This window comes from Sus scrofa, chromosome 18, assembly GCF_054392235.1.
Source record: "Sus scrofa isolate SSC_HxYL_T2T_F1_AM1 chromosome 18, Sscrofa_HxYL_maternal_Yorkshire_Landrace_v2.0, whole genome shotgun sequence".
Classification (NCBI taxonomy): Eukaryota; Metazoa; Chordata; class Mammalia; order Artiodactyla; family Suidae; genus Sus; species Sus scrofa.
Genome location: NC_139400.1, coordinates 23,476,670 through 23,501,913, shown reverse-complemented (window position 1 = coordinate 23,501,913; position 25,244 = coordinate 23,476,670). Strand labels below are relative to the sequence as shown.

The 25,244-nt window shown below is 40.2% G+C and overlaps 2 protein-coding genes across 20 annotated transcripts in view; one reads left to right on the top strand and one right to left on the bottom strand.

Annotated features, from left to right (window-relative positions):
- Positions 1-21,867, bottom strand: part of AKR1B1 (aldo-keto reductase family 1 member B) — a 158,807-nt gene extending 136,940 nt beyond the window's left edge. For 3 of the 5 annotated variants that reach the window (XM_085004811.1, XM_085004810.1, XM_021078497.2), the window contains exon 1: positions 21,728-21,867. The gene's annotated coding sequence lies outside the window, so the exon portion shown is untranslated. Of the gene's footprint in view, positions 1-21,681 lie in introns of all 5 variants that reach the window. The other 2 variants (XM_085004812.1, XM_021078498.2) reach the window with 1 other exon arrangement.
- A 260-nt stretch (positions 21,868-22,127) lies between these two features.
- The window catches only part of BPGM (bisphosphoglycerate mutase), a 62,992-nt gene continuing 59,875 nt past the window's right edge, over positions 22,128-25,244 (top strand). For all 15 annotated transcript variants that reach the window (XR_014833761.1, XR_014833763.1, XR_014833762.1 and 12 more), the window contains exon 1: positions 22,128-22,197. The gene's annotated coding sequence lies outside the window, so the exon portion shown is untranslated. The remainder of the gene's footprint in view (positions 22,198-25,244) is intronic.

Here is a 25,244-nt window from a genome sequence, read left to right as displayed (position 1 = left end):
AGCTCACGGCAACGCCAGATCCTTAACCCACTGAGCGAGGCCAGGGATCGAACCCTCAACTTCATGGTTCCTAGTCGGATTCGGTAACCACTGAGCCATGACGGGAACTCCTTTATCACATTTTTAGAATAAAAAATAATCATTTATCATAATATATAATGCCTGGATTTACCCACACATTTGCTAATTTCCTTATATCTATGAACTTTTGTATTATGGTAAAACACAAAATTCAGTTTTAACCATTTTACAGCGTACAATTCAGTGGCATTTAGTGCATTCACAATGATGTGCAACTGTCACCACTATCTGGTTCCAGAATATTCTCATTACACCCAAATGAAAATCCCTGTCAATTAAGCAGTTACTCTCCATTTCTTCCTCTCCCCAGTCTCTAGCAACCAGCAACCTGCTGTCTCTATGGATTTGCCTATGCTGTCTCTATGGATTTGTCCTATTAAAAATGGAATCACACAATATATGACCTTTTGTGTCTGATTTCTTTCACTTAGCATAATATGTTTGAGATCCATTCATGTTGTAGCAAGTATCAGTACTTAATTCTTTTGTGGGTAAATACTACCTTATTGTGTGAACATACCAGATCTATTTATCTATCATCCACTAATGGACATTTGGGTTGTTTTTCCCTTTTGGTTATTGTGAATAGTGTTGTTATGAACATTTGTGTATAAATATGTTTGAATACCTGTCTTCACCTATGAGAGCTATATACCTAGGAGTGGAATTGCAAGGTTCCATGATAATTTTTAACTTTTTGAAGAACCACCAAACTTTTTTCCACAGCGGCTGCACCATTTGAAATGCCCACCAGAAATATACAAGGGCTGCGATTTCTTCACATCATCACCAACACTTGTTATTTTTACTAAAATTTTTATTTTATTACTTAATATGTATAATTATGTAATAATATAATTTATAATATATGTTATTTTTTTACTTTGATAAATATAACACTTGCTATATGTATTAAAAATAATCATAGCCATTCTACTGGGCATGAAGTGGCATCTCACTGCATTTTTTTCTCTCTTTTTTTTTTTTGCTTTTTAGGGCCGCACCTATGGCATATGGAAGTTCCCAGGCTAGGGGTTGAACTGGAGCTGCAGCTTCCGGCCTACACCAGAGCCAGATCTGAGCCATGTCTGTGATCTACACTACAGCTCACAGCAACACCAGATCCTCTAACCCGCTGAACAGGGCCAGGGGTTGAACTTGCGTCCTCATGGATACTAGCTGGGTTCATTACCACTGAGCCATAACAAGAGCTCCTCACTGCAGTTTTGATCTGCATTTCCCTAATTACTAATTATGCTGAACATCTTTTCATGTACTTGTTGGCCATTTATATATCCTCATTGGAAAAATGCCTATTCAGCTTGTTTGCCCACGTTTTGCTTGGGTTGTCTTTTTTTTGTTGAATTGTACAGTTTCTTTATAAATTCTGGGTTCTAGACACACTTATATAATTTGCAAATAATAGCTCCCATTCTGTAGGTTGTCTTTTCACTTTCTTTCTTTCTTTCTAATCTTTTTAGGGCTGTACCCATGGCATATGGAAGTTCCTAGGCTAGGGGTCCAATTGGAGCTATAGCTGCCAGCCTATACCACAGCCAGAGCAACGTAGGATCTGAGCCATGTCTACTACCTAGACGACAGCTCACAGCAACGCTGGACTGCCAACCCACTGAGCGAGGCCAGGGATCAAACCCGCATCCTCATGGATACTAGTCAGATTTGTTTCCTCTGTGCCACAGTGGGAACTCCTTCCTCAGTTTCTTGATAATGTCTTTTGATGCACAAAATTTTTAATTTTGATGAATTTGGTCTCATATCTAAGAAACCACTGCCAATTCCAAAATTATGAAGATTTATTTCTTAGGAGACTGACCTAAGAAAACTTTTGTATGACTGATGTCAGAGAATGTTTTGCCCATGTTCTCTTCTTAGTTTTATGGTGATTTGTCTTATGGTTAAGACTTTAAGCCATTTTGAGTTTATTTTTGTGCATGGAGTAAGGATGTGTTTTAGTTTCACTGATTTATATGCAGCTGTCCAGTTGCAATAAAAATAAAAACAAAAATAAACCAATGGGACCTAATCAAACTGACAAGCTTTTGCACAGCAAAGGAAATCATAAAAAAAAAAAAAAAGACAACCCATGGAATGGGAGAAAATAGTTGCAAATGATGCAATTGACAAGGCCTTCATCTCCAAAATATACAAACAACTCATACAATTCAACAGCAAAAAAACAAACAACCCAATCAAAAATTGGGCAGAAGACCTAAACAGACATTTCTCCAAAGAAGACATATGGATGGCGAGCAGGCACATGAAAAAAATGTTCAACATCACTAATTATTAGAGAAATGCAAATTAAAACTACAATGAGGTACCACCTCACACAAGTCAGAATGGCCATCATCAATAAGTTTATAAATAACAAATGCTGGAGAGGGTGTGGAAAAAATGAAACCCTCCTACACTGTTGATGGGCATGTAAACTGATACAACCACTATGGAAAACAGTACAGAGATCCCTCAGAAAACTAAATATATGATCCAGAAATCTCACTCCTGGGCATATATCCAGACAAAACTACAATTGAAAAAGATACATGTATTTATACATTTGTAGCAGCACTATTCACAATAGCCAAAACGTAGAAAACCTAAATGTCCATCAAGAGATGAAGTGATTAAGATGTGGTACATATACACAATGAAGTAGTACTCAGCCATAAAAAAGAATAATGCCATTTGCAGCATCATGGATGCAACTAGAGATTCTCATACTAAGTGAAGTCAGAAAGAGAAAGACAAGATACCATATGATACCACTTATATGTGGAATCTAAAATATGGCACAAATGAACCTATTTACAAAACAGAAACAGACTCACAGACATGGAGCACAGACTTGTGGTTGTCAACGGTGCCAGAGGCAAGAATGAGATGGACTGGGAGATCAGGATTAGTATATGCAAAAACTATGACATTTAGAATGGATAAGCAATGAGGTCCTGCTGTATAGCAGAGGGAACTATACCCAACCACTTGTAATAGAATGTAATGGAAGATAATGTGAGGGAAAGAATGTGTATATACGTACAACCGGGTCACTCTGCTATATAGCAGAAATTGACAGAACATTGTAAATCGACTATACTTTAATTGGAAAATTAAATAAAAAAAAGATTTACCCCTATGTTTTCTTCCAAGGGTGTTAGTTCTCACATTTAGGTCTTTTATCCATTGAGTTAATTTCTGTATATGGTATAAAATAAGGGTCCAACTTTATTCTTTTGCATGTGGGTATCCTGAACTTGTTTTTAGAATCATTTTACTTCTTTTTAAAATGTATTAAGAGTTCCCATTGTGGATCAGAGCTAACAAATCCAACTAGTATACATGAGGACGTGGGTTTGATCCCTGGCCTTGCTCAGTGGGTTAAAGATCTGGTGTTGCTGTGAGCTGTGGTGCAGCACAGACGTGGCTCAGATCTAGCATTGCTGTGGCTGTGGCTGTGGTGTAGGCCAACAGCTGTACCTCCAATTCGACCCCTAGCCTGAGAACTTCCATATGCTGTGGGTGTGGCCCTAAAAAGCAAAAAAATAAAATAAATAAAATGTATTGGTTTAAAATTCCTTTAGGGAAGGTTTCTTGGAGGTAACCTTCTTTGTCTTTATTTCCCTTGAAATAAACTTAAAAAAATAGTTGTTCTAAATCTACAAAACTACATTGATGGTTATTTTCTCTTCAGAACCTTGAAGACATTGTTCCATGTGTCTTGCCTCCCATGGTTGCTACTGAGAAAACTGCTATGTATTTGTTGTCCTTTGTAAATAATCTACCTCTTCTCTCTGCTTGTTTTTAAGATCTTCTCTTTATGATATTCTTAGGTTTTACTAAAATATATCTGGGTGTGGCTTTTTTAACGTAAATATTCTGTCTTGTACTCTTTATTTTTCTATGTGCATTTATGTTTTCATCAGTTTTGGGAAATTCTCAGCCTTTGCGTCTTCAAACATTGTCTTTTTTTTTTTCTATTTTCTCCTTCTGGAACTCCAATTAGATGTGTTATACCTTCTTATATAAATATCCTCTGTGTAGCTGAACCTCTCTTTCACATTTACTGCCTTTTTTCTACGTATTATAGTCTGAGTACTTCCTCATATTTAATTCTCTCTTCACCTGCATATATTCTAATGTTTAATCATCCACTGAGCTATTAATTTCAATATTTTATTTATGAATGTTCTAATCGATTTCTTCAAATATGCCTGTTATTTTTTATTAGATTTATATTTTTATCTTTTCTAATCTTTATTCAATCTTTGATTTCTTAAAACATTTGATGCATAATTACTTCATATTCCCTGATAATTTCAACATCTAAATTCTCAAGAATTTAAATGTGTTGTTACTGTTTTCCTCTGACTTCCATGCATGGTATGTGTTAACATTTCTTATTATATTTAATTATACTTTATCTTTGTAAATCAGAAGGCCTCAACCAGGAATTTGTATTAGTTTCTTCATGGGTCTGGGAGCCTACTGATCTGAAACCACTCTGGTCCCCTTCAAAGATTCTGGCTTCATGGATACATCTCACTCTCCACTTTGCAGAAAGCCCAAGGCTTAATCTTCTAATCCCAGCTAGTATTGATATTTCCCCCCAAAGCAATCCCAGCCTTTTCATTTGTTTAAACTGTTCATCGTTCAGATTTAGTTGTTTTTGTTTTCCATTTTTTGGCACATGGGGACATCACTTATTTCTTGCATGTCAGCAATGTATTAAAACTATATTTGAAATTTATCCGGGTTCTAGTCACATTGTAGCGGGAAAGTCACTCTATCTAGTCCATCATAATCCTAGCTGTGAAAAGCCTAAGAAATATTTTAATCTGTATCAGTTGAAGTTTGTGTAACTTCTGAAGAAAAAAAGAAGTTAGAAATAAATAATAGGCCATGTAAATGTGTTGAATAATAGGATTTTATTTCTTGGACCATGATTATACCACATGCCTTTTTCTGGAGACTAGAAAGAGGGAAAGCAGAATAGAAGAAGAAGAGTTGTAAATGGGGCTAAAATGTCTGAACCAAGTTCACCCTCAAGAGAAAAAAGAAAAATGTCATCTTATATTTGACTATTTAAAGTAAGTCATATTTTCATACAATGATATGCTTCTAGAGAATAAGGATTATATTTCTCCTATACTACCCATGGTGCCAACATGAGATAAGTACTTACGTACTCTTTGGGATCCAACACTGCTATGCTAAAAAGATCTCTAAAGGCTATGTAGTTTAACATCTTAAATTTACAGGAAAATAACTTGGATGACACTTTTAAGCAATTTATACTGAGGTTACCCAGCTAGTATAATAGATCGTGGGGGTAGACCCAAAATCTCCTGACTCCAGACCATGGTCATAAATTACACCACACTCTATCAGTGAACTGAAGCAATATGAATTGTTCAAGTGTGTGGCACTGCATACCAAAAAGAAGGGGGAAAATGCTCTCTTTGAACTAATTGTTTTTCTTCTTTCTCTTTTACAGAACTGGTGACTTCATACAAACTTGTTTGCTGAAAGAAGCACATATTTCCTATGAATAAAAATCCTCTTGTGTATTTTTTAAAATTTAATTTGCACCATAAGGACAATTTTTTTTGGTAATAGTTCAACTCCTAACCTCAGTGCTTATGGATAGATGCTGCCCAGGAGTAATCAAGAAATAGAGCTTTAGTCAGAGATCAAGAAAGAGCTGATTTGCACATCAGAATCCAGGTGTCCCAGACAGAGCCATAAATAGCAAAGAGGTGAAGAGGGAAAGAAAGAGCTGTACCTGCCTGAAATGGGTCAGGGTGGGATCTGGAATTCTAAAAGAGGGATATGGCTGGCTGATTTGAGGGAGGTTTTGAAGAGACAAAGACTCGAGGCAGGCTATCTTTGCCTACTTTTAGGATGAGGCTGAGTAGAACTGGATTGGAGTTTCCTTAGTGAATTGTTTCAAGAACGGGTGCCACATGGTCGAGGGTTTGCTTGCAGCACTACAAACTCTCATTTGACCACTGGGAGTCAGTTGTTTTATGCAACATTAGGAATCCAAGATAACATGTACAGGGCATCTTAACTTCCTTCCCAGGAACAGAGGTGAGCTATGGAAGCAGGGTGGGGAGGATGTCTAAGACAGATGCAGCTGGGCTGGGTAGAGCAGGGACTGAGCACAGGTGTATGTCTACATAGGTGAGGAGAACTAGAGACGTAAGTAACACAGGGACAACTATGAATGGACATCAGACTGTCCCACAGCTCATGGAGAGGATTAGTAACAGATCATCTAGAAAGAGACTACACTTGTTTTACTATTTAAATAGTCTCTTTGGGCCACTGATGGACAGAGAAGATACACATAGGGAAAGGGTGGTTAGAGTGGATATGGGAAGACTCGTCAGGAGGCTACTACAGCCAATGTGGAACGACACCAACTTGAATCACAAGAGGGTTACTTACAAGTCAAAAAAGATATTTGAAAGTTATAAGAACACTACATAAAATTTTAGTGCCATAAATTTGGAAGTCTAGATAAAATGGATGATTACACAGGAAGCACAAATTACCAAAAGTGACCCAGGAAGAGATAGAAAGCACAAATTACCAAAAGTAGCACCAGGGGTGGGAGGCAGGGTTGAGGGGGTAAAAAGCATGTAAAAATGTCCACCCTGTAAAATGGCCCACGCTAGAATGATTACCCAAGAGAACACTATCAAACATTCAGACAGCAGGTAATATCTGGGTATTCATATTATTCTAAAGCATCAGAAAAGAAGGAGCTTCCCAATTAATCTGACAAGGTTAGAGTAACCTGGGACCAAAATCTTGCCAAGAATCATTCGGAACTGTAGGCCACCCTCTCAAAAACTTCAAGTAAAAAATCATAAATAAAATATATAACAATTGATTCCAATGGCATATTTATAAACTCTAATGTGCCTGAATATGCTTTATTTCAAAAATTAAAAGTTAGATACAAGAATATCTATAAAGTGATCAACAAATGAATTTCACTACTAGAATAAAAGATTAAAAAAGCAAAAGTTCAGGAGCCAGTCATTAGAGCAGAAAGCAGGGGCTGAAGAAGCAGCCAGTCTGGGGTTCAGTCAAAATACAGTGAAGAGAATTATTCCAAACAAAGAACAGGGACAGTAAGAAAAGTGAAGTATACAGTTTGAGTCTATAAGTGACACATGCCTGGTGATCTTTCCTGTTCCCCCCCCCCCACTTAGGGGTCCTTCAGTTGCAACAGGAATATCCTTCCTCACATAAAACTCAAGCTTTTTAGTATTCCCCATTGGTGTGCTTACAGTAAAGCTAGAATTAAAAAAAAAAAAAAATTAGCAGTATCTAATATCTGTGAAGTTGGCTGGTGTTGAGGAGTGACATCGGTCCAGAGATTATACCTGTGAGATGTTAAGCCCTCTAAGGAGAGCTCCATCACTCAACAGACACTTGGATGGGAGGCCGAGTGTGGGCTTTGGCTGCAGATGGCCCTGAGGAGGAACTCTGCCCCTGTCACTCACTAGGACCTTGGGTCATTTACTTCAACTCTCTAAGAGTCTATATTCTCATCTATAAAATGGGGACACTATGACATCTTTCTCAGGGGTGTTAGGAGAATTAAACAAGATAATGAGAATGAAGAAGTTAGGACAGAGCCTGGCACACAGTAAAGCACAGTAGCCCTTATCGTCTTTTGATTATCACTGTATTTGCTCAAACTGAGGCCTGGATCACCAGCCCCTTCACATGTGCTTTCTCCTCTGACCACCAGAGAGCACATCAACATTGCTCTTCCCCAAGCCAGAAATGCCCTTAAGTTCTGCAGCCTGAGACCTCAGATAGGCTCTAAGTAAGCCACTCTTCCATGAATTCTGCCAGAAGAGCAAGGCAACCTTCTTGAAAGGCGTAAGCAGAGTATCCATTTTCCTCCTTAGTTGTTAGTTCATCAAGGAGTGAGCAGGATATAAGCTACATAGTCACTGAATATGAAATTACATATAAATATCTAAATAAACTAGGTTTCTGGCATTAGGAAGCAAGGTAATTTGAAGTATTAGTTTTCTATTTTAGGATACTTTATTACTTCTTTGAAGTACCATTCTATAAATATTTTCTTTTTTCCCTCAGAATAACACTGTACATTTTTCCTATTTAACTGGTATGAAAACTGAGGCTCCAAGAAGTTCAGTGACTTATTCAAAGCCAAAGAGATATTTGGGATCAGAACCTGAACTCCCACTCAGATCTTAAAACATCATGTACAGGAACCCTCTTGCTTCTTTCTTTCCTTCTCTCCATCCTTCTCTTTACATCTCCTTCCCTCCCTTCTGTTCTTCCTTTCTTCTTTCCCCTCCCCCCTTTTCCTATTTCTTCATTAAGCAGTATTTCACACACACATATGTCTGATCTAAATAAAATGAATGCTCATTAACCCAACATTCAGCTTAAGAAATATGATACTACCAATACTTCTGAAGCCCCATGCATTCCACCTCCCACCTGTAACTGCCACCCTGGATTTTACAGTTATTTTCTTTCTAGTTTTATCATCTTATCACTTATACATCCTTATGGATATCTACATTGTATTATTGTGCATGTTGATGAGTTATCTATAAGTGGAATCATACTGTCTGTATTCTTTTTTTTTTCTTTTTTGTCTTTTTGCTATTTCTTGGGCCGCTCCTACGGCATATGGAGGTTCCCAGGCTAGGGGTCGAATCGGAGCTGTAGCCACCGGCCTACACCAGAGCCACAGCAACGCGGGATCCGAGCCGCGTCTGCAAACTACACCACAGCTCACGGCAACGCCGGATCGTTAACCCACTGAGCAAGGCCAGGGACCGAACCCGCAACCTCATGGTTCCTAGTCGGATTCGTTAACCACTGCGCCACGACGGGAACTCCCTTTTTTTTTTTCAATATTACGCAAGTGAGATTCGTTCTTGTTGACGTGTATAGCTGGAGCTCATTTTCACTGCTTCAGAGTACTCTACTGCATGAATATACCACACTATTCATCTGTTCTCCTACTGATGAAGTACCAGGGTAGTTTTCAGTTCTGTGCTATTCTAAACAAAGCTGCATACCACTTTTGTTGCACATGTGCAAGAGTTTTTCCAGTGAAATTACTGATCAAGGGATTGTACCTACCTACACATTAGTGGCTAATGCCAATTTGTTTTCCAAACTGACTGTACCAATTCCCATCAGCATATGAATTCCAATTACTCCCCATTTTCATCAACTTGGAATTGTCAGAAATTTTAACCACTTTGTGCTCAGATCTTAGATTTGAAACACTATTCTCTAATAAAAGGAACCAGAATTCTTTGGAGAAACAACTGATTCCAGGGCCAAGGAAGGTAATGAATAAGATGAGTCTAGGACATTTTTTTTGTCAGAAAGTAAGATCATGCTCCCCAACTCCCAAACAAAGCAAAACACAGGGGCTAGACCCAAGTAGCTCCTAAGTGCCAGAGCTAGAACAATTTGACTAGCAAAATAAATACAGTATTAGATTATAATCCAAAAATATAACAAATATCTATGAGCCCATACTGATAAAAACAATTAATTAAATAAATAAATGGAGACAGGGCAGCTCTTCCTTATGTAGAGTTTGAATTAAATATAAAAGAAAAGGGGAAAATATAAAATCACCATGAAACATCACAATAATAACTGTTGCAGACAAGTTCCATCAAGAGATGCTCAAAATGAGTCAGCCAAGGTTTGGGAGAAATAAAGATTGCATGAGTCAAAAAGACTTCCCCCAGGACACTTATTAATTACAAAGGGAAAGATGTAATTTTACTGTGGAGAAACTTGGCATAAACCACCTTAACCAAGTGGTCAAGGTCACCCCCACTAATAATAAGACATAACAATATCACGAACCCTGTGATATGATGCAGTGGGGGGAACACAGTATTTCATGGTATTCTCACCTAAAAAGCAGAATCTCCGTTCAGTTGTGAAATAAACATGAGGCAAACTCAAACTGAGAGACAGCTGGCAAAACTATCTACACATTTCAAGAATACCAGGGTCATGAAGGACAAGGGAAGACTGAGGAGCTTTTACAGACCACAGGGCACCAAGGACAACTAACGGCTAAATGCAAAGTGAGATCCTAGGTAAGATCCTGGAATAGAAAAAAAGATGTTAGCGGAAAAGTGGGGGCCAATCTGAATCAGGTCTTCAGTTAGCTGAGTAGTACCACACCAGTGTTAATTTCCTGGTTCTGACTATTCCGTGTGCTTATGTCAGATGGAAACATTCGGGGAAACTGGATGAAGGATATATGAAATCTGTACTAGTCTGCCAACTTTTATTCCAGTCTTAATTTAGTTCAACATCAAAAGCTTTAAAAACCATTTTACATCAATCTAAAGTTGTAACGTTGGTAACTAAGTATGGAAAGAAATAGACGTCATAAAGGTAGAAAAGAGAATTATCAGCTGTATATCTGATAAAGCTGCTCGATAATGTGGCTCAAGTATGAGGCAACAATCAGCTTCTCAATACCATCCCCAGATCCAGACAATCTGCCCAGACAGGCAGCACCGGACCCTAGGATCTAATCTGCAAGGGCACTGGATTTACAGGTAAGATCACTCATGCACTTTCTCTCTGAAACAATCCAATTCCAAATGAGGTGAGGCCAGATGCACTCAAAGCTTTCTCCCACTCTAATTAGATAAACTGTTCCCATTCCCCTGAGGACAAGTGAGTGAGAGGGCTAGAAAGATGCCAGCTATGTTACTTCAACATAGTTCCTTCCACATGGAAGGGACTATTAAGCACTGGAATTGCAGAATTCCTGCAATTCTTACCTACAAAACTTTCTAGGCCAGTGTTTCTGTTTGTTTTTGGCAGAAGGAGATTTTATACTATAGGTTTCCAATTCTTTACTGATCATAGAACTCTTCAGATCTTCTGTTTCTTCTTGAGTCAATTTCGGTAAATGACATAGTTTTTATTTACTTTTCATTTCATCTCTATTTTCAAATGCACTGTCATAGAAAACCACCTCCACTGCCCCCTCATTGGAAGCACGGGTGGCCTTCTGGGCCCCAGGAGCTCTTCATCTCTTTTGCCACCTACAGTGATGGCTATTCAAGTCCCTACATGGGTGACAAACTGTAGCTTAACTTCACAGACAAGAAGAAAGCCTCCAGTGAGAGCTTTGGGGAAGTGGGCGCTCTCAACATCTCTCTGTAAACACTCCTGAACTGTATTCCCATGAACACACACTGGTAGCAACTGAAGAAAGCCACTTCAACTCCCACTTCACAAGAGGAAGGAAGAAGAGAAAGGGGAAACAGAGGAGGAGATGGAGCAGCAGCAGAAGCAAGAGGAGGTGATGCCACTGCAGCAGCTGTCCAGATGTCCAAAAGGAAGGTCCCTGAAGAATAAGAAAAAAAAAAAAAAACTTGGAGTTCCCATTGTGGCTCAGTGGTAATGAACCCGTCTAGTAACCATGAGGATGTGGGTTTGATCCCTGGCCTCACTCAGTGGCTTAAGGATCTGGTGTTGCAGTGTAGGTCACAGACGTGCCTTGGATCTGGCACTGCTGTGGCTGTGGCACAGGCTGGCAGCTGCAGCTCTGATTTGACCCCTAGCCTGGGAACTTCCATATGCCACAGATGTAGCCCTATAAAAAGACCAAAAAAAAAAAAAAAACAAAAAAAAACCAAAAAAAAAAACCCAAAACCAAACAAACAAAAAATGGTACTTGAAAACCACAATCTAAAACAAACAAACAAACTCCAAAGGACAATGACTCTCAATTCTGAAATAAATGCTGATGATGGAGATGCAAAGGGAAATCCAAGAGAGCCAACAAAAAAAGAAGAAATACAGAATAAAAGAATAAAAAAGAAAACCTAAGAAGAATAGAGAAGGGGACAGTAACTCAAGATCTAAAGATGCCCAACAGGAGGGAACTCCCATCGTAGTTCAGGGGACGCGAATCTGACTAGCATCCATGAGGACGCAGATTTGATCCCTGGCCTCACTCAGTGGGTTAGATCTGGAGTTGCCGTGAGCTGTGGTGTAGGTCCCAGACATGGCTTGGATCCAGAGTTGCTGTGGCTGTGGTGCAGGCCAGCAGCTACAGCTCTGATTTGACCCCTAGCCTGTGAACCTCCATATGCAGTGGGTATGGCCTTAAAACAAAACAAAACAAAAAGGCAAAAAAAAAAAAAAATAAAGACTCCCTACAGGAGTCTCCGGAGGGTCCCCTTCAAGGCCCGAAGGACCTTCAGGTTTAGCTTAGGACCAATGGCCATCTTCTTTTACCTGGTAAAGTTGCAGACGTGACTAAATACCGAAATACTGGGAAACCTATCTCACAAAGATGCATAAAGAAAAAACATCATTTAAATGGTCAGGTTATGTAATGAGTTCTATGGTCAAATGATGGCTATGAGATGGTAAAAAGAGAACCAGTTACACAGAGCTAAAGCAAAGTGAGCCCTGTACCCTATAAACAAGAAATAAGAGAAAGGACAAAATTCTGACTAAAGGGAAGGATCGCAAATGAGGACTTCATGATTGTTCGGCAGACATTTTACTTTAACAACAATAAAAAAAAAATTGAGACAGACAGACATACACACACACACAATCTGAAAAAGCCTTCCAGTGCTATTGTGCTTTTCTTTAATTTGGACAGTCTTTCTTTAAAAAGTTAGTAATTGATATAGCTTTAAAGCAGGTTCTTTGGGTCATTTTAGATGAACTGACCAGAGCAACTTTCTGTTTCAAAACTAAAATTAGCAATGAAAGCCTAACTGTATTATGAGAAAGTGTCCACAAGAAACCTAAATCTCACACCATGGGACGGTGCCATTAGCTCCACATAATGCCCCCACTTCCAGTCCCCAATAAACTTGTGGAAAAATTGCACTCCTTTATTGAATGTGCTATGAATGGAAGTGATAAACACACACAGGATATCACTGTTAAAATGAGGGTTTTACTGAACAAAGAAAATCTAGAATTTCAAAGTTGATTTATATAACCCAATATGTAGTCTACCTTAGAAATTACTATATTTTGATTCTAGATCCTACCCCACCACAACCATCTCTAAAAAGTAAACAAAAAAGTAAACTAACCCAAAGACCTGTCAACACTAAAAGTTCTGAAGTAAATATGGCAGAATGCTAAGATGTGTTAAAGCTGGGTAGGGGCTGCATAGTGTTTATATACTATTCTATATTCTTTGTATGTTTGAAATATTACATAGTTTAAAAATCCAGAGTTCCCATGGTGGCACAGAGGGTTAAGCTGACTGCAGAGGCTCAGGTTGTTGCAGACGCATGGGTTCAATCTGCATCCTGGCACAGTGGGTTAAAAGGTCCAGCGGGCTTGGCTTGGATTCGATCCCTAGCCCGGGAATTTCCATATGCCACAGGTGGGGCCATAAGAAAGAAAAATCCTAAAATATAAACAGAAGAATGATTAAGGGTTAGTTAAGTGAAGAAAATAATAACACAGTGCAGATGGAAAGAACAGACTGTGTGAGGGCATGGAGAAAATACCCCTGGAAGCACAGGTAGCACTTGAAGATGCAAAGCGAGCAAAGGAAGAAGAAAAATAGGAGAGTCATGGGGGGAGGGGCATCACAGTTAAGTTCTACTGAAAGGAAGTCAGAAGAAGCTACCAAGCCATTAAAAGACACAGCAAAGAGGGCTGTCATGTGGACAGCACAGACAAACACTCGCTAAGCATCCCAGGGAGAGGAGGCAACTATTTCACACGGAGCACAAAAATGTAGCAGGCACCTCATATACACCATCCCATTTAGTCTTCCCAACAGCCCTGAGCTAGATTTCAGAATTCTTGTTTCACATAAAGTTAACTAACTTGACCAAGACCACTTGACCAAGACCACACAGCTAGTAAATTGCTGAGCCACATGCATCCACATGTGTCTATTTCTAAAGCTAATGTTCTTTAAAAACAACAACAACACTTTTTTGAGGTATAATTTATATACCATAAAATTTACCCATCTTTAGCATATAATCCAAATGAGTTTCAGTGAATTTAGTACAATTATGCAACTATCACCACAATCCAGTTTGGGATTCTGACTAGAATTCTAGTTGTTTTTTAACACTGCTCAGACTCTACCTCTTCCATTATGCATCTAAACTTCTCATATCCTTGCCAACTCTTCTCACCCCCAGCCCCTCCCCGGCACACACTCCTCTCCCACATCCACCAAAACATCCTCTGAATCCTCAGTAACTGCACTCATACTTGCATTTGCTGGACTGCAGTTAATAATTGATGAGCTGGCCTCTCCCTTACTGGGGCATGCTCCTTGAACACAAGGACTGAACTTCATCTATCTTTATATATCTTGCTCCTGGCATAGTTTATGGTAGGCACTAAAAATACTGTTAATCCTCTTCCTTCAAAACTTCAAATTTAGGAAGTTTAAGAAATTCTTAATGTAATTTCTTAAACATCAGGAGACATTCAATGAATAACTGGTTCCTTTTTGGTTTGATTTGCTGGTAGAGACCAGATCTTGTGCATTTCTGAAGGTTTTACTTGTTTTCTCATTCTTCCTTTTTTTGTTGTTCTTTCTTCTCCCCCATTTTTAGAGAAGGCAGAGAAGCAACAAAGCATATAGAAATATGTGTGTTTAGGTAAAGCGGAATATATAGAGAGAATGCATATACATATATATGTATTGTACTATATATATTTGCTAAATATACCATTTTTGTATAAAAAAAGAAACATTTTCATGATATTTTGTTAAAAGTAGGTCTGTTACTAATGTATTGCCTAATATAGTTGGGTTTGGATATGAGAACACAGGTTCTTTCCTATTGGTCCTAACAAAAATTTTCAACAGTAGGAAGTTGTAGCAAGCTATAGATGCCTGGCCTTTGTATCCTTGCTTCCAGTGTCAGAGGTGAAGAAATGCAGGTCATTTGGCATTGTAGTTCTCTGCTTCAGCTGTCACTGAATGATCAAGGATCACAACTGCCTGAGTTTCAGCAAGTCATCTCACCAAGTATCATCAAGGGTTGGAGCCTTTGTTATCATTCATCTTTTAAGTCTAGTGATAGTCTGCAGAGCATCACGAATGAGAATAACCTTTCTTGCTAATTTTTACATACTGCAGCCACCAACAGGTGACTTACCTGTTCCTCTCATCGGACTTCACAGAGAGATGACGGCAGAGGCTAATTAAGGAGACTCAATTGGCATAAAGAGACCACACTCAGGGGCTGGTACTTACTGATGGTTGCCAAACCGGTAACAAATTCTGCATTCTCATTACTCTTTACTTAAAAACTCACTAACAAATAAAAGCAGTCAAACTATCTTCTCAATTTACTTAATAAGGATTCTGTGAGCATTTAAATGTGGAATTTAAACAGCTCTGTCTCATTCATGGTGGAGTCACAGATCTACAGGTAAAGAAAGTAGCTTCTTTCTTCTAGGTACAAAATAATACATAGAAGTAGCTAGAAATGAGAGTTCTCAAAGCTACCAGAGAACATTCTGGCAAAAAATTCCCAGACCTCAAAAGGTGAAGGAAGCTGAAAATGATTTCATAAGTCTGTTGTCTGCTGTTGTGATTTTTAAAAAATACTATTTTAGATTTCTTTTACTTTTTTCCCTCGTGTAGTTTTTAAACCCCTTAGGCTTCATGTTATCTCAGCTCACTACCATCTGTGGCCTGGCAGATGTTTTGACTAAGTAATCATATGTCTTTCCCTACAGAGTGCTGCCCCTGAAGCCTTATCTGCTAGGACCAGCCTTTCACTGCCCTCAGAGGGCCTCCCAGTTGCTTGCTGTATCTGTTTTTGTCCAGAAGAAAGGAACAGAAAGTTAACAAGGTTGATTTTACACTCTACGAAAGATATTATACTGGCCCTTAATCTACTGTTGAGACTTTTTAAAGTTAAAATTTATTGAGCTCTTTCCATGTGTTAGCTTCTTTAAATAACATAACTTTAGGACACAGATAGCCTTACTATGGCCCATCATACAACAGAACAAATAAGGCAAAGGTGTTAACAAAAGAAATGCCAAGATCATGTGGTTAGAATGGAGTAGAGCCAGTAGAACCCAGGCAGACTGGCCCCAAAGTCCACACGCTTATCCACCGCACTACTCAATTTCCTTCGAACCTCCAAATCATGTTTTCCCCCTGCTAGATAACTGCTTATCCCCAGAAACACACTTACATTAGCTCTTTAGCTTAGAAATTAGGAAAATTGAATTCTTGTTCAGCACTTCAACTACGTGGACAGGAAGAGCATTCTAGGTAGGGAAAACACTTGTGCAAAGGTCTAACGGCCAGAGGGAAGAAGCAAGAAGGCCAGTCCTAGGAGTGGGGAAAGCACTGCAGTATTTCAGGCTGGGGGAAGGAGGGGATTCGCTGAACCATGATCACAAAGATACTGTACCAATACAATACCACCCTGCCCAGCCAATAGAGCGCAAAGGTGGATTTTCCCCAGGAAGACTGCTTAGGAGGCTACTGAGAAAATTCAGGCAAATGTAATGGCAGCTCGGGCCAGGGTGCGGGTACAGTGTGTACAGGGGGCGGGGCAGGGAGGATGGAGAAAAAGTGTCTTTTGGGGTTGAAATTGCATTCCATTAGATTATGTGTAGAGGCTTTCACAAAACACTCCAGAAACTACACTTGCAAATAAGTGTTACTGCCTTCTTGGGAGGTTATACATCCATTTTAATGATGTTTCATGGCTCTAAACACTCCTGGAAAGCCTCTTTCAGAATTTCCTTCAGAACCAGTTTACAAGCCAAACCAGAAAAATAGGCTTATTGCTTTCTCCAGAGTCATATTTTATAAACAGCAAAAGCTAAGAAACTATGTGTAATATTGTTTAATTGATGTAGGGTTTATAAGAACTTCTTTTATGAGTTTGATCTTCCAACATATCCAGTGAGGTCACTTCCTCTTAAGAAAATGAGCAAATATGTTGTGTGTGTAGGGGGAGCGAAGTCATCTGATTCCTCACCAAAGAATGAGGATCTATTCTTCCAGCAAGGAGGGAGCCAACTCAGAAAACCCCGAGGCAAAAGAAATTCTTGGATAGTCAGGAAAGGGATTTTTTTTCTTTTTCTTTTTTTTGGGGGGGGGGACACAAACAACGAATAAATCTTAGCAGACTGACAACAAATTTCCCACAGGAAAGAAAAAGAATAAAGTTATATCTATTGGTTTTTAGGAGTGAGAAGCATGCTAAGGTGAGTACAAATTTCAGAACCAAACCTAGGAGTCAAACTTGGATTCTCTAATTAGTTGTGCAGGTTTGGACAGATTCTGAGGCCTACTTTCCTCATCTGCAAAATGGAGACACGTGTTCCGGGAGTTTTGTGAGGTTTTATTAATGGAGCCCTGATTTCCAATCTCTCCTCCAATTTCTCTCGCCTCAACACCTTTCCTTGAGCTTCAAGAACAGGACACTGAGGGAGCAGAGGTGAATGGGTGACCCTCCAGGAGCTTTCACGTCTCTCTGGCTTCAGCTTTCTTAGCTCTGCGATGCCAGGACACAGAGAAAAGAATGCCTAGAGACTTTATCAGCCTCTCTGTGGAGAAGGGCTGAGGCCTGCAGCCAGTGCCTTTGGCTCAACAGACATTCCCAGAGCTCCCTGTCATTTAAGGAAAGAAGCAACCCACTGAAATCTCTGAATCTTTTAAAGAAACTGAAACAATCTCCATGCCCAAGAAAAGGAGACTGGGTGAACTGCGAGACATAATACGCAAAGGCATAGTCGTGTGATGGAATCATAACTGAAGAAGAACATTCAATGACGTGGGCAGATGTTCATAATATACTAATATTGCCATGAAACAGTATCTAAACTACGGATTCCTATCTTTTTAATAACTGATTTATAGGAAAGAATAGAAGGAAATAAAATTTGTTAAAAATAAATTCTAAGTGGTAGGAATATGCATATTTAAATTTTTAATGTTCTAAGCCTTATACAATAAACATATATTTTTTTTAATTTTTATTTTTTAGGGCCTCACCTGAGGTGTTTGGAAGTTCCCATGCTAGGGGTCAAATCAGAACTGGAGCTCTGGTCTACACCACAGCCACAGCAATGCCAGCACAGCTTCTGGCAATGCTGGATCCTTAACCCACTGAGCAAGGCCAGGGATGGAACCTGCATCCTCACAGAGACTACGTTGTGTCCTTAACCCACTGAGCCACAACGGCAACTCCTAATATTTTTAATATAAAGTATAATATATAAATATGATACAGCATTTGAAAAACAATTCCACAGGGAGAAATTATGACTGCTTTGTTCACTACCACAGAAAAGCAAGCATCTAAAGAAATGTGTTTTGGAGTTCCTGTCGTGGCGCAGTGGTTAACGAATCCGACTAGGAACCAGAAGGTTGCGGGTTCGATCCCTGCCCTTGCTCAGTGGGTTAACCATCCGGCGTTGGTGTGAGCTGTGGTGTAGGTTGCAGACGCGGCTCGGATCCCGCGTTGCTGTGGCTCTGGCATAGGCCGGTGGCTATAGCTCCAATTCGACCCCTAGCCTGGGAACCTCCATATGCCTCGGGAGCGGCCCAAGAAATGGTAAAAAGACAAAAATTAAAAAAATAAAAATAAAAAAAATAAATAAAGAAATGTGTTTTTACTCTGAGCAGTGGGATAAGGAATCTGTAGAAGGAGAGAAAGTGCCTCTTTGGACTTTCTGCCAAGATTCCTCTTTTCCCTTGTTTCACAGAGTTTTCTCCTCCCCTAGAACTCCCCAACATCACCTTGGCTCTTTTCCTGCCCTGCGTGCTCCATGCTGAGACATGGAGTTCCTGCGTTCCCAACCCCAGAGGCTCTGGCCCTACAGTGGGTCTGTACCCTTTTCAGCATTCACATCCCAACAATTACCTCGCTGGGTGGCAGCAAGGTAATGAAGGAAGTTCCTATCCTATAGCTCCTGCTGGAGGCCAGGTAGGTCTCCACTAAATAGAGAGCAGGAAATGGGGGGGGGGCCACTGGTCCAGACTCTTGAGATCTTCAAACAAGAGTATGTGTAAGTAGTTAAAACACTTTACGTGTATCATTACTGTGGTTGTTAAGAATGACTACCATTTACCGAACACTTTTCACGTGCCAGGTACATCCCGCATTATCGCGATTTCACATCGGCCACTTAGGTACTATCCCTACTTCACAGAGAGAGGTACAGGCTGACGTCAGACAACGTACCTAAGGTTCCCAGTGCAAAGAAGCGGCAGATGTAAGGTGCTTCAGGGATTGCAAAACTGTATCAAAATGACCTCTGTTACTCTTTGCATTACTCTGTGAGATAAGCACGCTATGTTTTAACTTGTGGAATGAAGGGACAGATGGCTTTAAAGTCCCTTCTGAGGTTCTACAATGGCTGATCCCTAAGTGCATTTCCAATTTTGGATTTCAACAGAGTAGCCATGTGCTTAATAGGTCAATGGTGGGAGCCAAACACACACCCCTTACACTAGATTATGGGGAGCAGATCTGACCCTGAAGAAGGTAGGGTATCCACCATACTAGATAGATACTCGATACTGGCAGCAAACAACCAGATCATGTTAAGACAAGGAGACAATCCCGTACATGGGATTCAGGACTAACTACTTTTGGAGTTTGCTGGAGGGAAGGAGGGAGCCAAGGCAGAATAGCCTAGGTCCATGGAGGATGTTTTAATGCTTGGTGGACCAGCTCAACCCTACCTGCAAAGGCTAGGGACTCTGTGTAAATAACTATGAAATTATTTTGGCCCAGGTGTATTCCATCATAAAACTGTATATTGTTCAGGTCCTGAATAAGATAATCTGCTACTAATCTTTAAAATACTATATGTGCTAATATTGATTTTTTGATAGACTCACATAACAGAAAGAAACATAACATGGCTATAATAACTTTCTGCATTTTCATTTCTTCTTTGGATGAAAGTGGGACCACACCAAAAGTTATCTGAAGTAGTGAGCTGGGACTCACTAAGTTTATTTTCATATCTACACTGTTTGCTATATCAGAAGTAAATTTTCATGGCTGGTCCTACTGGAACTAAATTTTCAAATTAGTTGATTTTTTTTTTTTAAATATTGCTTTTGTGTGTGTGTGTGTGTGTGTGTGTGTGTGTGTGTGTGTGTGTTGGATGGGAAGAGGAGGCAGCAGAAGAGGAAGCATTTTCCCAGAATTATGAATTAGCAACTTTGGATCCTTATCCAGGCTGACCCTCAACCAACTTAGTAATTCTGAATAAATCTCTTAAACTTCAAATTCCTCACCAGTACAATGAGATTCTAAGAGGCAGGTGATGTCTGATATGCTACTAAAGTTCCATGTGACAAGCTAACATTCCATGGGTATCCTTAAGAACAACAAAACAAAATCCAATTAAGCCTTAAGTCCACAGCAAGTATCCCTAAATAATGGTTAAGACTGACACTTGGGAATGGCTGTCTTCATCCTCCAGAGGATGGATGGTGGCTACTAGTAGGGAGTTTTGAAGTTGCAACTGTAATAGAAGGGCTCTCCCCTCACTTTGTCATCACCTGGTATTGAGAAAAGGAAGAGGAAGTGGGTAAGAGTACAGGATTTGGAAGCCGCACCTCCTCCAGTTCCTCTGACTTGAACTCTAGTTAATCATGTACAAACTGAATTCAGCTAACATTAGATGGTACTTAGCACTTGCTGGCATCTATCAGGCCTTGAATTTGTGTCCTCCCAGAAGTAAGAGTCTGTTCTTTGAGATCATAAGAGGAACTGTTATGCTCTGAGAAGAATAGATGATATATAGAACTAACTACAAACGCTTAGGTCTTAGTGAATTCAGTACATAGTGTGTCACAGAGTTTAAAAAGTGGAAGTTATCTTTTCATATATATGTTTAATTATTCTGAGAACCTGCCTGGTGGTCACATACCTGTGGACTTAGGATGAAATAGGAAAAACTCAAAAGAAGACACTAAACACTACATACGACAGCTTGTAGAAATCAAGACAGGGAATCTCTCTTCTTAATATGTTTGTGGTCAAGCAAACATATCAATCCTTATTATCTTTCTCGCCCACCCAAAAGTTCTTACACGTATGCTTCAAAGCCTTTTGTGGTAGTTCAAGACTGCCTAGAAACATACAGGGCCCCGTGCAAACTTCTCTTGTTCAGTAAATTGTGGCCTCCAAATATATAATACTCGTTTCACTCACTCCATCCTCCCTTCATCTGTCCTATAAGCTTTTAGTGTATTCCATGCATCCCTTTTCCTCCCCCAACCAAAACAGTGTCAGGGAATTGCCTAAGGGAATCGCTTAGTACATTTACCGAGAGAGAGAGAGAGAGAGAGAGAGAGAGAGAGAGAGAGAGAGAGAGAGAGAGAGAGAGAGAGGAGAGAGAGAAGAGAGAGAGAGAGGAGAGAGAGAAGAGAGAGAGAGGAGAGAGAGAGAGAGAGAGAGAGAGAGCGAGTTACAGCCCATAAATCGGGCACTTTAAAGGCTTTGCCTTTAATCGCCGTTTAAGGCTTAAAGCCGCCAGGAGAGCAAGAGCTTTTCTGTGAGGAGTGCCCACCTTCATCCCCAGGTTGCAGTTTCCCATGAATAAAGGAAGGCATCACCTCATAACTTCCAAGATTCCACCGGCACGTCTCTACGTTGGCAGATATTTCCTTTAAGACGCGAAACACTTCCCAGCACCTCAACTGCGCGAGAGCTCCTGAGGTTTTCATATTGCCAGGGCGACGCTCCCGGCATTTTTACTTCCCCAGGCACAAGCCCGCCTAATAGCGCCAAAGCTAGCTCTTCACTGGCCCGAAAATGTGCTCATCTTCTCAGAAAGCCAATCAGAACCTCACTTTCTACTCCGGGGATTTGGGAAACGGAAAAGACCTCGACCTGTTCCTGGGGAGTAAGGCGGGTCCATGAATGAGTGACAGCTTGATCTTCCAATAGTCAGAGCCCTAGGACCTGCCCCTTCTGGCTCCTGAGCTAGAAAAGAGAGTCGATGCCGGCAGCAGAGATGAGTCCTTGGAGGCACTGGCTGCGAGTAGGTTCGGAGAAGCGGTTGCTACCAGTGGCTTTTTTGCGGGTGAGTGGTTTTGTTTTGGAATATTGCCATTGCGAACGTTTCCATTTCTCAGTGATGTGGTGGTTTATTTTGGCGCGCGGGCCAGTTCCTTTCCCCCGCGGGTTGTCTTTGGTGGGAGTCTGGCACTCGCGCGTCCACCCCTCAGGCTCCGACCCTCACTCATCCCCCAGGTCCTTCTCAGCTGTCTCCTTCTCAGAAGAAGCCTCTCTGAGGGGGTCGTAGATCTGACAGCCGAAAAGAGGATTCCGCCTTGGTAGTGGTGTCCTGACGGCAAGAATAAATAGGAGTTGAAGGGAGTGATGAACTCAGTCCCCCTGGCCATCGGAGGCACCGGGTGGCAGAGCCCCGTCTATAGTAAGGCTCCTGGAAGGGAGCTCGGTGTGTTTTCAGGGCCATGCCACTAAATTTAGGGCGATGGTGGAGCTGGCCCTAAAAGTCCCAGTAGATAGAAAAACTTGAATGTCATGAAAGGAGAAAGTTGAGTATCTGCAATGGTTTCATGGAGGGTTCAAATCTGGAGCTCGATCACAGGTTCTTGGAAGCACCACAAATGAAAAAGTAAGTGTATTTCTTCTCCTTTCAGAAGGATGGGGGCCCTCTTACTGGAGAAGGACAGAAGTGCGTAATGGAAGTAAAGTTCACAGTTAAATTTTGAAGGATAATTGGTTATTAGCTAACTTATTATAACTCTCACTCCCCTCCCACCTCCCTTCCAAATTATGGAAGGTTTCTAGCTTGTCAGTGGTACCAGAATGTTAACTGACCCAGTGCACACTTTTGGGGGAAAAATATCATATCAAGTGCTATCTTTCACCAGCAGCTTCTAAGGTTTCTATAATGAAAGCAGAACACATGTCAGTTTGTTTTTTATTGCAAAACTGTGTCCCCCGAGGCCAGGAGACTAGGTTTGATCCATCTTGTATTTTTGTAGCATCTCACACCCCATAGATGCTATTCAATTGTGGTAGACTTTCAAACAAATGGTGTCATGGAGGAGGCTCCAGTTGGTGGTCAAGACACCTGGGTTTTAGTCTTGGAGCTATTTGTGTGATCTTAAACAAATTCTTTCCATTCTCTGGCTCTTAACTTTTGCATCTTTAAAAAGTAGATGTTGCATTAGATTATTTCCGAGGTCTGTGCCTGTGTTCAAAGTCTGTTTTAAGCTCAAGATCCTTAGACATTTTCCACCACAAGTACATCAGCAAAATCTCATAGCCGTAAATTCCTAACCAATCTGTTAGCAAATAAAAGTTCCCAGCTACGATATGTTCTTTTGTGTCCATATTTAAACCAAACCATGCAGATCATTGTAAATTTGACCATTATCCAGAATGACCATTGTACTGAAGTATAATGTGGCAGTAAATGTTCTCCTTTATTCCATCACTCGGAGGCAACTAATGCTGGTGTTTGGGTAGATCTTTCAGTCTCTCTTCCTCTTTTGCCTTCTACAGTTGGTTGAGATTAAGTGGCACATTTCATTTTAAGTAATGACATCTAAATTCAGCCATGCCTTCATTTTGGCGTGTCTGGTGCCTAGAGAACAGAGAACACACCAGCATTTGAACTGGTAGTTCACTTGAACATCCTTGGGATGAAATCCAGTGTGAAGGGATATTTATATGGAAATAGGACTAAAAATGTCCCTTAATAACAGAACTCTTTAGCTGGAAAAAAAGCATAGTTTATAGAAGGTAAACCTTAGCCATTTCACTAAAGCATTTGGATTATAGGATATCACTTAGTATCTGGTATGCTTCTAGGATTGTATCTTACCATCCACACCTCTGCCCTGAAACCCCCAACATTTGATTGCATTCATCCTTCCATTACTTAATTTAATGTTTTCTTCTTACCCTCACCCTCGTTTTATTGTACTCCCAGCTTTTGCTTCTGCTTGTAGCATCAGCAAAGCAGGAGCACTCTCAAGGGCCCCAAGTCTGGGTTAGTCTTCATGTGTTAGTCAGTCTGCTCCATTGAACACAGAATATGTCTCAGTCTTTGGTAGAACGCTTCACCATTGTCTCATTTAGTCTTCCCTGTAACCCCTTGAGAACCATAATTTCATCATCCTCATCTTTATGGATAAGGACTCTGAGGTCCTGCAGATGATTTAAATAACTTGATGTAATAGTGACAAGATGACACTGTCAATAAGTAGCAGAGCTGTTAATATCCAGGTTTCCTGATGTCACACTTTTGGGATTCAGTGGGAGTAGTTTGTGTTGCCAAAAGCTACTAGGGGAATAAGTAAGCAGATAGGAAGGAGTCGTGGCCATCAGTGATGCCATGCAGGCTGGAAAGGGCCACATGCCCCAGGCACACACATGTCTCATTACACATGTATGTTTCTTTCCTGTGACTAGGGGTCTACCTGCTCTGATTTACATTTGGAACAAGTGGTCAGTAAGGGCTATTAGTAGCTATAAATTTGGCGAATGGCAGGGTAATAGTGTCTGGAAAACACCTGTAAGTAGAGACATTTGCACCTGGTAAAGAAGTGTTCTTATAATGCAAATATAGATGGAAAAGTTACCCTAAAACTTTACGAAAAGTGATAGATGATGGAACAGCAGGTGCTTTTAGATACAGTCATGTTTGAACTTTCCCTATTGAGATGGATTTGGGGAAAGGCATATTTTAAGATGGAGGAACTGAGCTCCAGATTTCATTTCCCTGAAGAACTGTTCCTTTTTAATTTATCAGAAAGCTGATTAAATCTCTCACTTCTATTCTCAAATCTAGCCAGCCCACCTTCTAGAAAGTTAGACTCCTAGTGCAGTGGGGGTTGAGGGTTGTTCAAAACTATGCAGTGAGAACCAAGGAAAATATCCAAGTGGGCTAGAGTAGCATTTGAATATTTAATACTTAAGGGTGAACTTTGGATGAAAGCACCTCTGCCCTGTATCCTTTATTTTATATTACTTCAACATTATATCACTGATCACATTTCTTACTCAAGTTTTGGAAACGGAAAACAAACTAAGTTTTTAGGCTGATCTTTATCCAATAATTTTCCCCACTTGTTGCTGTGCCAGAGTATTAGA